The 13,514-nt window shown below is 42.8% G+C and overlaps 1 protein-coding gene across 2 annotated transcripts in view; it reads left to right on the plus strand.

Moving 5' to 3' along the window:
• The first annotated feature begins 2,242 nt into the window (after positions 1-2,242).
• Positions 2,243-13,514, plus strand: part of LARP4B (La ribonucleoprotein 4B) — a 58,415-nt gene continuing 47,143 nt past the window's right edge. For both annotated transcript variants that reach the window (XM_055805089.1, XM_055805088.1), the window contains exon 1: positions 2,243-2,611. The gene's annotated coding sequence lies outside the window, so the exon portion shown is untranslated. The remainder of the gene's footprint in view (positions 2,612-13,514) is intronic.

The following is a 13,514-nucleotide window of genomic DNA, read 5'->3' on the forward strand; positions in this document are numbered from 1 at the left end:
CCTTTAATAACACAATTAAGCTGCTTTGGGCAAAAAATCCAAAACAGAACAAACTCTGTCCATTAAAGAAAACTCCAACCTATCATGTGGCTGGTTTTCAGAAGAACCAGTTGTTTTCTTTCTCTCTCACACGCTCCTTCAGTTACAGAAAAGGAGAAGATGAGCTCTGCAGTCATGAACGCTGAGTTAGCAGAAGGAATGATACAGTGCAGTCTTACTGGTCAGATGTGTTTGGTTTTCTGCTCAGGTATTGCATGGGGGTACAGCCTGGAGGAGGCATGAAGACAGTATGTCCAGAGGGCTAAGTATCAGGGATGCTGAGGCCCCTCTAGAACACAGATATAATGGGGCTCGTGATGTCAGAGAGCTTAAAATTAGACCTTTTTTTTTCCCCTTTTTTTTGACAAGAACTGTTGTCTGATGAAAAATAGTCAAGTATTAAAGAACAATTTTATTGAGCTCGTATTAGGAATAACAATTGTTTCACTGTTTGAGACTCAGTTTTTATATAGCAGCTACATGGTGACCACCTAATACTTCTTGCACTACTTGAGGCACTTCCTGCTGTTCTAAATACCTATGCTCAAAGAGAAGTTTTATTACTTTTCCTGATCAGGCTCCGCCCGATGGTTTGCTCAGTGTTTTTTCCTCATAACAGTTCTGTGAAACTGAAACAACTTCCTAAGGAACACACCACCTCTGCTTGCAGAAACAGTTGTCTGCCCAAGAATGAATGCTGAGACACACTCCCCTTGGATGAACAGTAAAGCTTCGTGTCTGGGAAGACCTGACCTCATTTCAGGCACTATGATGTGCTTTATTGCCTCTAGTAGCGAGGGATTTGGAACAATACATCTACCTCAAAAACAGTTCCAAAGGGTACTTGGGTGTCCTTAGAATAGGTCTTCTCAGTTAATTGCAGTATTGTCTCTATGGGAGTTTCTAGCAGACACTCTGAAGGCAGGAATATGACTCTTATCAGTAAGGATTAAAAACAGGATGCAGAAGGCTCTATCTGGAGTAATTTCTGAGATGCAATGATAGGCAGCAATGCATGGTACAGATAATTACTGCCAGCAGGTTGTACGGTGATGTAGCTTTGCCACGTTTGAGGTAGAAGGCAAGCTGAGGACCGGGAGAAGTCCTAGAACACGACTCTTTCTAGTGGATTTTTTTGTTTGGTTGGTTTTTTTAAGTCCTGAGAAGAAACCATGTTTTCCATTTGCCTAATTAACTATAGTTAAGAACAAATTATGATCTCCACTGAGTAAGCAGAATTGTGTGACAAGCCTTGTTTGTTCTTTGGTCAAACAAAAGAACTCTTCAATCTCACTTCAGTTTTATTAATTGAAGATATAATCTATTCCCCCACTTGGTAAACTGAGGCCAGGAATTCAGGAGTTCTACCGAGACAAGGGTCTTGTAGCGTTCACAACCCACATGAAGCAGAAGGCTCTTTCATGGCATTTTCTCCTTAAACCCTACTGACGTTTATCACTTCCTTTTGAAGCCACAACGGCTCAGCCTTACCCCAGTAGAAGCTGCCATATAAAGACCTAGCATATTTCGCTGGCAGGGTCTGAAATTTCGGGACCGGCACCTGCCTGCTCCCATCGCTGTGTGGCGGCGTTTCAGAAAGCAACAACACGCCCCGCGTCAGCGCAGGGAGCCGAAAGCCCGGCCTCACGGCCCCGAGCCAGGGCCGGCAGGGGCAGGGAGGCCCGCCCGGCCCCGCTGCCCGGCCTGCTCGGGCCGGCTCCGTCCCTTCCCGGCGTGAAGGGGCACGGCCGCCGCACCGGCCGGCCCGCGCTGCCCTGAGAGCCGCAGCGATGGTCTGTCAGGGCTCCGGGCACCGGCCGGGCGCTCCCTGCCGCAGGGTGCTCGGCGCGCAAGCAAACGCCATTTCCCCGTCACCTGGGAAGGCACCGATGCGACCCCGCGGCGGCGCCGGGCGGCCTGGCGAGGCCCCGCGACTGGAGCGCCGGGGGCGGGGCGGGCGGGGTGGGGTCCGGCGGAGGGGCTACGGCAAGTGCGAGGAGATAAAATGCCTGGAGTGGGCGGGCGGTGTCGGTCCGCCTCCGCGCGCGCATTCAGAGCGGGTGACGTCAGGTGCATCACGTGCTTCGACTCGTCACGCCGCGCGCGGGGCCCACTCCGCCAATCCGCGGGCACTGGTGCCGGCAGAGCGCGCCGCTCCGCGCAGTGTCGCTGGCCAATCCCTTCCGCCGGCGGAGGAGGGACTTCCGCCGGGAGCCGGAAGCGGGTCTCTCATGCGAGCGGGTGGTTGAGTCTCGGCTGGGAGACGTTTCGGGCCCCGGAGCCGCCGCCGCCGCCTCCTCCTCCTCCGCGCCCCCCCCCTCCCCGCTGTGCTGCCGCCGCCTGCTCCTCCTCCCGGCCCCCGCCCCGCTCTCCGCTCTTCCTCTCCTGGCATCCGGCGGCGGCGAGGCCCCGGCGGCGGCGGCGGCGCAGCGAGCGGCCCCGACGCTAGCGGAAAGCCCGGCAGAAGCGAGAGGCCTCGGCGCTAGCGGAGAGCATCCCCCCCCCCCCCGTGCCCGCCTGTCTTCTCCCCTTCGAGGCCCGGCCCGAGGGCGGCGGCGGCTGCTGGTGACAGGTGAGTGCGAGGGGCCTCCCGGGGCTCGCGCCCTCCTGGCGGCGGTGCCCGCTTGGGCCGCCCTCCCCACCCCCCCCCCACCCCCCACCCCCACCTCCCCCCCCCCGCCATCTCCCGGTGTGAGGGGGAGTGGCAGAGCGGGAGGGGGGAGACACCCCCCCGTTCCGCCACCCGCCGCCCCCCTCTCACCGGGGAGGCGGCCGGAGCCGCCATCTTCCCACCCGAGGCGGTTCCCGGGGGAGAGGTAGGAGGGAAGAGGAGGGATCCCGGTTCGGGGCCTTGCTGGTGGCGGGGGGAAAGGCGAGTTGCCGGGCTGGGCTGCCGGGGCCGCTCCCGCACTGCGGTCTCACCGAGCGGCGCTCGCTGCCCCGGTCGCAAACGATGGCCGGGCAGCGGCCGAGTGAGCTTTGCCCCCCGCGCCGGTTTGGCGTTGCCGAGGATCTCGGTGGGCAGTGGGTGCGAACGCCGGTGGGGACGGCGGGGAGGGGGCGAGCGGTGCGAGGGCACGCCTGGAGCACCGGCTTCATGGCGCTTTCGGGCCGTGCACCCTTGGCGGTGAGGAGCTGTGACCCTCTCGGATGAGCGCGGCTGGAGGAAGCGGCAGGCGCGGGCGGTACCGGCCCCTCGCCGATTGCTGCGGGCAGTGCAGGGCAGCGCTGGCTCTTCCCGAGAGCTGTGCCCTGACCGGGTGAGTGGCTGGTGCAGGAGCCAGCAGGCCAGCTGTGCTCGCAGGTTACGAAGCAATACTTGCAAAAGCAGCTACCGCACAAACAGTGTTTTGCCCCTAGGATTTTGTTGTTGTCGGGCCTTCACTAGCTGCCTCAGCCAAGTTGTTTTCACTCTCAGTTTCAGGCTGTGCAGATGCTCAAAATTACTACATAGCTTTGTCCACAGTTTAAACAGATGTGCAGTTGCCAAACAGTGTTGTACAAGATTCCTGTGTGGCAGATAAGTATAATTATTTTATTCTGCAGGTAAGGGAATTGAGGCAAAGTGGTTAAGACTTGCCTGTGGCCACAGAGAGCGAGCTGGTTTCAAAACCACTGTTTAAACTTGAGTCACAGTTGGGGTAAAACCATGGGAATTCTGGCTTCTGATCTTGCGTCTTGTCTCTGGCCTAGTTTTGTCAACCTCCGTCTGAATCCTTAGTAAAATTGGAGTAGAAATCTTAAGTACTGCCTCAGGATGGCTGTCGAAAGGCTTTAACCTTTCATGTGGTTTAAGTTTTGTGTCAAATGAACTTGGTTTTTATGGATTGGATAATTTTTCAAAGGTCAAAGCAGGTTGTTTTCTTTTTTTTTAAACTGGCTGAGATTTCACAACTCCAGGGTTTTGATTCTGATCTGGTAACTTTTTTATCAGTTGAACTTTCACTTGTTTCCTGCTGACTTGTAAGCATTTCTTCAAGTTAATTCTTGAGATATGAAGCTATTCAGCTTAATCACCTTAGCTATTAGAAAAACATTGATATTTTCTGACTTTTTTATTATTAATTCTGCAAGAAGTGAAAGGAAGGCAAAAACTAGGATGAAGCCTGATAAAGCATGTACAGAAAACATATGTAATGTCTGTAGGAAATTTTATTCTTCTAGGTGTGTTGTCATTTATATGTGTATGCTATTTATATGGAAGCCAAAGTTACTCTTAAGTTTAATTGGTCTTACGGGTTTTTTGGGGAAAAAAAATAAAAGCTTATTGAAACTGAAATAAAGGATTTGCATAAATGATGCATTTGACCTCTTGGATGTTCCTAAATGATTGTATATTTTCATGGTATATAATCGGGTCCTTAAGTGCACAAGGTGTTCTGGGTTAGATTGAATTGTTTCCCTTGTAATTATTCATGTTTTTTCAAGTGTTTACACACAAATGCCTTAAGGGAATAAAGGTGTTGGCGCAAGTGTGTTCTGCCATGGTTGCTTTTTATGGCTTGCTCTAATGCAAATATACACATAGAAAGGTATGGATCACTGATATGTACATAGATATATTGTTTAGATATGTGGCTAGGACTTAAATCTGCTTCAATACAGAGCAAGATGGAAGATCTAGAACTGGAGGCAGTTGTGGGAGCTTTAGGGTTTTTTTGTTTCTGTGAGACATGTGGTAACCATGTAGGCAATTTCTGACTCTTCCTTGTTTAGAGTGAAATGAACTGCATGCTTTATTTTACTGAAATGCAAAATAAATAGTCAGGTTTGTCTAATACACATGTTCTGTGGGGATCTGTTGCTGTGTCTCAGGTCTCATATCTGGCAGTGGCTTTGGCTTTAAATCAGTTGTGAGCTTAATTGGCATGGTAATATAAACTCTTTGTTAAATATTTATTACATTACCTCACAAAATGCACATGCTAGACACGGAAAAGGCATGTTTCTGGCCATAGTGTGTGACAAATCCAAAGTGACAGCTGAAAGGTAACAAGGACAGACTTATAAAGAACAAAGTAATTAGGTGTAGATGTGTTTCATCAGTTTAATTTTCTTAAAATAGGTGGCTTTTGGGCCCTTCAGTGCTATTAATCTTTAATTCCGTGGTGCCTGTATATATTCATCAGACATTCACATTCTCATAAATTAACAGGTAAAGTACATGAATAAGCCTGTAGAGCAATTGTCTTATCTTTTCTTGTGCCTGTGTTGGAAGAAGCAGTTTTTGTTAAGGGCAGTGGCCTTATTGATCTTGAAAAGCATTCTTGTCTTAGAGATGCTTGGTGAAGGAAGGTGTAAAGGTGGCTTGAGAGGTAGCTAACAAATGCAGTGTCAAGAAGGCACTTGCTGGCACAGAGAAAAAGGCAGAAGAGACCAGATTAAGCAAGCAAAGAAGCACAGTTTCAAGTCTAGAGAATACGAAGCTTTGATGGTGTGATTTTTTTTGTTTGTGGGTGCATGTACATGCACCGTGAGGAACTCTTACATGGCTTAAGACATTGTAAAAAATGCGGTTTGCATAGTGTTCTGTTCCTTCAAGCATCTACTAGCAAAATGACATTTTTATACAAGTTTGTGTAACTCTTAGACATAACTAGAAAAGACTCTGGCTGTGTTTATTCCTGTATGTAATCAGTGATACTAAACCAACGTGAGTATTGCATGTCTCTTGTACTTGCATTCAGAATGGGCACACAGGTATGAGTAGGAAAGGAAGGATGTTACAAAACAGGACGTTGTAAGAAAGAAAACCCTCCCCATGCAGTTTTGAAAGAGGCAATAGTGTGTGGAGAACTGTATAGCAGATGACAGCAAAAGCTACTCTTGTAGTAAAGGCCCTGGAAAGGTATTTGAGCAGTGTTGTTTCCAAAGCAAGTCATACACATGCTGAAAAATAATACTGTTATTTTAGTCAATATAAAACAAGATCGAGACAGGTGGATTTCGCCATGTAAGCCAGACATTAAATTAGGGAGGGAAAGTGATGTAAAACATGAACTTTGAAATAATGCTGTTTTATTGTGATACCTCAAAAAAGAGAAAACGTGCACGCACACCCTCTTCCCCCATGAACTGGTTATATGCTTTACCAAAGGTATGGTTTGAAAATGTTGTAAATACAGCTGTAAGCTAATGCTTGGGGAAGTTCTGTTTTCTTTTCCTATGTATTAACTGTGCTGAATTCGAGGCAAGCTAGTGTGTCATAAGTCAAACACAAAAACAGAATACTTCTGAAGCACTTTCTCTGAATGTGAAACTTGGTGATACTTCACCTGGTCAATAAATATAATTCAGTGCTGTAAATACGAAGCAGTTGAAGACCCATTGCTATTCCAAGAATCTGTTTCTTTCTCTTTAAGGATATGCTGGCTTTGACTGGCTCATGATAAAAAATTATCTAAAACCAGTAAGTTTGAGGAACTTGTTAGAAACAAACTAGAGGTTGATTTCTGTACCACCCATACGCTTAAATTAATCTAGCCAAGTTCTACAAAGTAGTGTGGGAGAAACAAGTTCTATTAATTTGTTCTTAGTTGATAGTTCTTAATTTTTGGTGATGTGATGGAGCCAAGGATTTATAATCCCTTTTTCACTGATCTTTCCTGTTTGTGTTGTCTGTGTTTGTTGCTGTTAAATACGCTTTTTAAGGGGGGTGTCCCCCCGTATTAGGAAGCACGCACTACAAAGTAATACCTGCAGACAACAGAGGTACTTTGGAGTACTTAAATTAGGTGTGACTGTAATACAGCATAATTGTGCGATTAGGATAGCCGTGACAGTATTCGTTCTGTGATGTGTGCTGGTGCAGGTATTTTGTGTCTGGGTATATGTTTCAGGAACAGCAATTACCTCCAAAATTGAAAGACTGACAGGGGTTACTAATATGTGGCTAGCTACTTGGCCTAGAACATTGCAGGGAATTGGGGAAATGCTGTTTTGACGCCCTGATGAATCACCAATTTCTTTGAGCCTTAATCTTTTCTAACCCTCGTTTACCATGGAGGGCTGGGCTATGCATATTCTGGATCCTGTCAGTCCAGCTCCTTAATGGGTAGTTGAATGATGTAATACAAAAGGAATCAGTTGTTCATAAGCTGAATGGATTGCCACCTCTGCACTTCCAGCAGCTCTGTTGTTACTAGCATAAGGCTGTTGGCACGTAAGGAGTTGGTATCCCTGAGAGTGTATCCTACAGTACAGGTTTATTCTGGATAGCGTTTGTGGCCATCTGGGGTTCATAGGTACCTCGGGTTCAGTGTACGTGTATTTAAGGTAGTAGTAGCTATACGTGACTTTTAGTTCTGGACTGTTACGCAGATGGATAAATAGAAAATTAATGCCTCTAGATATCTGTAGAAATCTATGTAGCGTGGTAGCCTATGATAAATTAGACACAGAATTACTTCATCTGTTAGACTCCTTCCTAAAATGCCTGCATCACTTTCACTATTGAAAATAGCCAACACTGGCAAATACAGACTCTGGAAATGACATCTTCAGATGCTATCAGTAGTTCACATGGGACTTGTTCAGGAATATACTGAGTCTTGAGTGTAGTTGTAGATCAGTTATTTTAACTAAAGCTAGTGCTGGGCTGTGTGCAAGTGTAAATACTGTATCATTTAATTTTGCTGTTAGATTTCTTCTGATAATTGCAAAGAAACAACAGTATTTTTCCCTTTGCTTAAATTAATTCTCCCTCAGCTTCATACTGGCCCTTCCCTGCTATCTTCTGGAAATAAACAATGATGAATATTAACACTTTATTGATGGTATTCATAAAGCAGACTTCCATCTGTCTTGGTATTGGAGTTACACACCTACTTCAAAAAACTGTAGATTTGTTATTCTATTAAAGTGTTTCTCTGTATTTCTCAGCAGACCTAATGTTCTGCATTCTATTTTCAAGTGTTTTATAATCACAGGATGCCAGTGATCTGACAGGGAATCTTGACAAATTAAATGTTAGTTAAATGGTAATTATGTTGAGGAAAAAATATTTAACCATTTGATAAATCTCACGTGTCAGAAAATTAATGAAATGTTTGAGAATCTTTACAGTGATGTTGGCAGCTTTATGGTTTTGTTTTCAGTCAGTGTTGGTATCCATAAGCATATTTTCACAGGTTGTGGTGCTGTCACAGGTTGCCTCACAACAAAGCCTGACTGACTGTTGTTCAAACAAGGAACTGATGAATCAACAGACCAATGTCCAAAGTAACTTGCTTTTACATATCCTGGCTCTGAAGGCTTATGCTCACACATTTTGATGGATCCTATGGGCTTCTGCTTCTTGTTCTAGGAATTAGAAAAATAAAGCACAAGTGAAGAATGCATTGGGGCACAGTTACTTTAAGTGCTGAGCTACCTGTATGTGTGGGATTTGCAGTCTTATCTCAGAGTTTCATTCCCATTCAGTGTTGCTGCTGCCCAACAGATAGGGGCAGAAAATGGTCAACATGTTGCTGTTTAAAGCAGCAAGGCAAACAGTTTGGCCAAAATATCATTGTCTTTGTTGGCATGTCTCCAGGATCTTAGGTTTGTGTCCCTGTTCCTGTTTAAATCTTGTTGTCCAATATTTTGTAGTAGATGTCGAAAAGATTTGTATTGTAAAGAAGGGAGTGGGATCTTTTTTTATGAATAGTTTCCAGCTTAGTTTGTAATTATTTTGTTATGATTATAATTTTCTGTTCCTTAATTAATGTTGTGTATTTTAACCACCTGGATTCAAAGACTGGAGCTTTTAGGAGAGTCTGTACACAGTTATTTTGACTTGCAAGGAAGAATTATTGTTGTTAAATCTAAGCTCAAATATTGGAACAGTCCATACTTAACAGCAAGTCAAAACCTGAATTACCAGTAGTTTTGATTACAGTGATACTCTAAAAAGGTGGGGTTCTCTAACTGAACAAATGTGCACCCAGCAGGTGATACTCTTAAAACAATGTATGAAACACTAAGCAAGAATTGCTTCTGATTTCAGTTAAGCTTGTAATGGAGGATGGTGGCTTTTTTCGAAAGAGGAAGTAATACTGAAGTCACTGGATTATTTGGGTTAAATTCTGTTTTTGGCAAAGAGGTTAATGAAATAATCATTGGCAAAAACATTAGCTTCCTTTTCTTATTACAAAACCTTAAAGTTACATGACACTTTTTTGTAAGTAGTTTAATTTCACTTCAGATTTGGTCCTGAGCATGTTTCAAAACTTAAGCTAACATATTTTAGGTAAATTAATGCCTTTCAAGTCATCCAAAAACACCCAGAGCCAAGAGCTGAAGGGGAGTTCATCCTAGGCTCTTTGTTTTGCAGAACAGCTGTTTATTAAAATAGTCTTTGCATAGTCAAGGATTACTGTATACATTTGTGTTGGAAGAAATCTTGTAATTGTATCTTCTCATTTATCACTGCAGTTTATTAACATTTTATTTGGTTCTGTATATGCCTCTCAACTGGACTTTACGTAGATGTAGACTGTTTTCTTTCTCACTTTCTCAGACCTGTTCTGACCAAAGATGTATTCTAGGAGTACTGTAACAGCTGTCCCATCAGTCTGCATCAAATCTTTTCTAGTATTCTAGTTCTGCACGCATTTGAGTTTGAGATCCTTGTAGTAAGATTTTGGCTTCCCTGAATAAGACATTTATTGTGTGGTCCAAGAATGTGATGATAAACTTAAAAAATTTCCTTTGAAGCTATGTGTGTGTCTTAGAGTAATTCAAAGCACTAAAAAAAAAATTGCATCCTAGAAGTTCCTAATACAGTTTTTGACCTTCTCTTGCTTAAGCATAGCACTGATTGCAGACTTGAAACGTAGAATTCAAAAGAATAAGTGATATTCCAAGATGATAAGCCTATTAAGACCTGTTAAACAATGTCAGACTTCTAACCTCACCCTTGGAGCTACCTTAAATATTAACCATATAGCTCCAAGTGATGCTTTTAATCTTGTCTTTCATTATAAAATACTTCATCCTGTTCTGCCAACTTCAGAATTTTTCTGTTGAAGGTGCTGTCCATAAAATCCTACCCAGCAGAGCTGGGTTAGTTATTTCCTTTACTTTTATGAACTGTACTGCCTAGAGTCACAGGCAGCATCATGAGTGTGCACTGGCCGCTTTCTGGTTAGTGGTGTAGTGAAGTATGTGGAAAACTTAGATTGTATTAGTAAATTGGGAGGAGGAACATTCGGTAATTGAAACAAGGAAGTTTGTTGTTCCCAGCATTGCTAAACTGACATTCTTCATGCACAGCATTTAACTTGTTCCCTCTAAGCAAGTGCTAAAGCTTCTGGTATTTTGTCATGTGTTGTATCTTTTGAAGCGTTAGTGTTTCTTTGAAGAATTTGGAAAGGTCAAATAGGCCATCAATTGCTGCATCTTAACTTTAAAAAATTTGAAGCAGCTGTTAAAATACTGTAGAAATTGCAGTTGTTTTGTGAAATAAACAGAATTTATTAAGTGACAGGTCCATTTGCTGTGACACTATCACACTGAGATGCTGGTGAGTCTGTTAGCCAGCAAAGTACAGTATCTTTTCTAGTTTTCATTCCCAAGTCAGGAATTACTTTCAGTCTTAGAATGAAAACTGCCTTTCCTGATGAAAGTGCAACAGTTTCCATAACTTTACTGCTCTGTGTAGAGCTCTTAGCATGCCTTGTTGTTGTTTCCTTCAGTAGTGGAATGGGAAGATTAATCTGTCTGACTTCCATTCAATAGATACTTTAAAGAAAAGTGAACACCAAAAAATCCTGCTTGGTTAAGTGAGAGCAAGCCACCTATGTGGCGAGGGAAGGGAAACAAGGAAAAATAAATGATATTATGCAAGATACTATCCTTGCATGATAAATCCTTGTGTGTGCGTGATTTCAGAGAAGATATGATAGAATGAGACATACTTGGTATCCAGTGTGCCAGAGTAAACTCACCTGCTGGAAATAGGATGTGTGTCAAAATGAAGAACTATACCTTTATAGGAAAAAATATCTGAAGTCTTTCAGGTGGCTTTTTGATAGCCATGTTAATCTCTTCATGTGGTGCTTGGTTGGCTATAAGAAGTAATATAGGCTGAAGATAGGTGTAGGATTTTGGAAAGTTTCCCTTTAAATAAATCAGAGTTCAAGCATTTAAGTTGCCATCTGGTGTTCTGAAAATGCAGATTTAAAAAGTAAATTAACAATAAAATGAACAATTTTTTGTGAAATGCATAGTCATTAGTACTAAAAGGTATCATCTCCTGCCCTGTCTACTCCAGGGCAAGCTTTAATTTTCTTTCAAATTCAACTTACTACTTCTAGTCAATTTTGTCTTGGTCTTCTGTTTTCTGTGTGTACAGAGGTGGTGTGCAATTGCTACACTCAGGTGACCTCAGTGCAGACAAGCAACATGGATGATGATAGTTGATAAATTAGAAGAAGTTTTGCATTTGATGGTCCTAAACTTCAGAAGTAGTTTTGTGATGCTTTCCTAATATTTGCATTAAGTGAAAAACTTAGTTTCCATGTCAGCGAACAGTATTTGACATTAAATACTGGTATTGCATTAAAAGCCTGTAATAGCCTTCCTGCTAATTTGTAGGCATAAAGGTATGTGAAGTTACTGAGAAGCTGTTATTTTCAGAGAAAAATGCAATTAGCCTATCAAAGGTCACACCAAAGCATCTAGAGTTAATATTTATGTAGTAGGTAAACAATTTTAGCAGTTAAAATGATGTATATTAGTAAAAATACTAACAATTCTATTTGCATTACCTCTGTGGTGGCTTGTAGTTGCGGATCAGAATCCCACTGCACTGGACTCTGTGCAAGCAGAGACTGTTGCCTTGTAGCTTAGTCAAGCGTAACAGGTAAATGCAGGTGGGATGGGAGTGTTACAAGAAATTAACCTGAGCAGTGGATTAGTATAATATATGATGCCAGTCCTCTGATGAAAACCTCATCAGTTTTTAAAACACACTAATTGTAAAAAAATCTTGCAGGAGGAGGGAGTTTCTGTCATGTCCCACAGTTTGTTAGGCATAAACTTGTTTTTTATTATATTTGGATGTTATTTAGTCTGACTGGTTTCAGAAGATTTTATGAAAAGTTACTCTATAGTCAGGCTCATTTAAAAATATGTATTCTTTATTATACAGCTTGGAAGCAGAGGCAGATGTGAACTGCTGTGCAGAGTGTGGGGTCTGGAACTCCCAAGCTTGTCCTTCTGTAGGTGCTTTGAATCATCATCGCCCCGTGTTCAGGCTTAATTGGTTTTCTGTTTTGTTTTTTATTCAATGCAAAAGAGCAGTGGTTTGCATTGACCTGTTCTTTCACTCTTTAATTCAGTGCAGGCATTCTGCTGGGATTTCTCTCGTGAAAGTCCTGCAGGCATGTTACTATCGTCTTTTGTTTCTTTTTTTCTTTCTCTTTTAGTAGAAACTACCTGTGATGCTTTGTAGGCAAGAGTAATAGCAGCAGCAGAGAGCGATGTAGACTTGACCTGTTAAGTTTCACTCAGAACTGCATTACTAGGTTTGCAGTACTCTACTGCTGATGATTTCCTAGAGAACAGGAAAGGAGGATTAATGGCATGAGTTGTTCAACTGGGGTCATCCTCTACTACTCTTCTAGTGGTCCCAGAAGTAAAGCATGTGTATGAGCAACTATTGTGTAGTTATCTGTTTAACTATTCATAGAAAAAATGGTTTGTTCAAATTTATAAAAATCCTGTTCTTGCTAGAGATGTCTTCTGTCCTGGAAAAGCAAAAAACCCACTGGGGCTGGGAAGTAGAGAGGTCAAATGCTCATGAATCTAACAGAGGGCAAGTGATGGAATATTTTACTGGAAAATCAAATTTTGAAGTGCTAGCCTGATGTGCTTGAGGGGCAGATTCTTGATCTCTTTCTGGAGAAAGATAAAAGGCCTTTTTTTCCAGTGTGAGGTGTTTTCTGCTTTTTGTAGGCGTTGGGTAATTTATGTAGAACTTGTGGTTCTATATTCAACTAGATAAAGCAACTTTTCAAGAGCAGATGGGGTTGTGGAGAGTTACAATCCATAATGCTTAATATTAAGGTGGTATCCCACCATTTGCTTCAGAATCGCCATGGTTTGGCAAAGCTGCTAACAACTTTAACTTTGCCATTTGAGGGGTTGTGCAGATAATGCACAAATGAGAGTAAAGGATTTATTTTAATTTACGGTTCAGTACTTTTTGAAATCATCATCTGATAAAAAAAATCTGACATGATAGTTGTAATAGCAATTAAATATGCATCTTTATGGATAACCTGCAGGGTGTGTGCTGTTAGTCCACTTACAGTGATGAAAACAAGCTTGTGGCTTTGTGATGGATGTGCTACATGAAGCAACCCCTGTTAATTAATGAGCTGGGTTTCTTAATGTTACACGCTTCAGCCTGCAGTCAGGAGAATGCTGCTTCAAACTTGAGAGCTAAGAACAAACTGTAAGAAAACTGAGAACTGCTCATGACACAATCA

The sequence above is a fragment of the Falco peregrinus genome, chromosome 5 (genome assembly GCF_023634155.1).
Source record: "Falco peregrinus isolate bFalPer1 chromosome 5, bFalPer1.pri, whole genome shotgun sequence".
Classification (NCBI taxonomy): Eukaryota; Metazoa; Chordata; class Aves; order Falconiformes; family Falconidae; genus Falco; species Falco peregrinus.